Source organism: Aplysia californica, unplaced genomic scaffold, assembly GCF_000002075.1.
Source record: "Aplysia californica isolate F4 #8 unplaced genomic scaffold, AplCal3.0 scaffold00611, whole genome shotgun sequence".
NCBI classification, from domain to species: Eukaryota; Metazoa; Mollusca; class Gastropoda; order Aplysiida; family Aplysiidae; genus Aplysia; species Aplysia californica.
Window position 1 is genome coordinate 61105 of NW_004797881.1, and position 1235 is coordinate 62339.

The window sequence follows — 1235 nt, forward strand, 5'->3', positions numbered from 1 at the left end:
CACACACACACACACACACACACACACACACACACACACTCACACACACACACACACACATGCATGTTTTACAGATATTGGATCAAACACACATACAGAGACACACACACACAACACACACACACACACACATACACACACACACCACACACAACACACTCAGTACACACACAAAACACTTGCACACATTCATACACACACATACATAGACATGATTCATCGTACTATTTTACCCTCTATCGGAGTGATAGCGCGACTTTCGACCACAAAGTGCCAAACAGTGAAAAAATAAAATAAAATAAAATAAGATAAAATAAAACAAAATAAAATAAAACACACACATATGCAATAATAATAATTAAAAAAAAGAGATAACGATCTTTGTTACAAACCTTGTCTTGTCTCATTAATTACAGGTAGTGGATCAGAGAGAGAGAGAGAGAGAGAGAGAGAGAGAGTTAACGAGGGAAAATGTTTGAGGACGTTAAAAATAGAAGTACTGTCGAAAGTTTTCAAGAAAGCCACTCGTTGTCAAGGGAAGAAAGGAGAAAGTTGGTTGTCTTAGACAGGTGAATGTATTAGAGAGTGTCATTATAACACGAAATACAACGTGAGTCGGGTAGTGGAAGGTGATTTTTTTTGGGGGGGGGGGAGGGGTTGGGGGGTTGGTAGTTGTTGGGTTTTTTGTTTTTGTTTTAGTACAGGTGATTGTTTTAGACAGGCAGTTGTTAGAGCAAGTTTGACTCCACCAGGGTTAAAACACATGTATGGTAAGGGTGCAAAAACACGACATCTGAACTGTTTTATGTTCCTGGCAGACAACCGAAAACTCTTGTGACGTAGGGGTCAGCGATATCATTTCTTATCTAACCAGAATGCCCCAGAAGCAACTAGCGGCTAGAGCTTACAACACCCGAGAATCCGGTTTTAAATCCAGGGGAAGACCAAGAAAGACCTGGCTGGATGGGGTTAAAAAGGTCCTGGAACAACATTATATATCTTTCACAGACGCTACACACCTAGCACAGGACCGAAACTTGCTCCTCCCCTCGGGCGTCCTAAGGGTACCAGAGGAAGGAAAAAGTAAAGAAAGATACCATTTCTTGGATTGCTAGTGCCGGAAGGCATTTTATCGTGGATTGCAAGAGCTGGAAGGCGTGGTCTAAACCAATGCTTGGCAACAGATGTGGGGGTGTATGAGGGTTGGGATATGTGGTATGGTATGTGTGTGTGGG

General features: G+C 42.0%; 1 protein-coding gene across 1 annotated transcript in view; it reads right to left on the reverse strand.

Annotated features, from left to right (window-relative positions):
- Positions 1–1235, reverse strand: part of LOC101848774 (hemicentin-1) — a gene marked incomplete in the record, with an annotated part of 58272 nt that overhangs the window by 11279 nt on the left and 45758 nt on the right.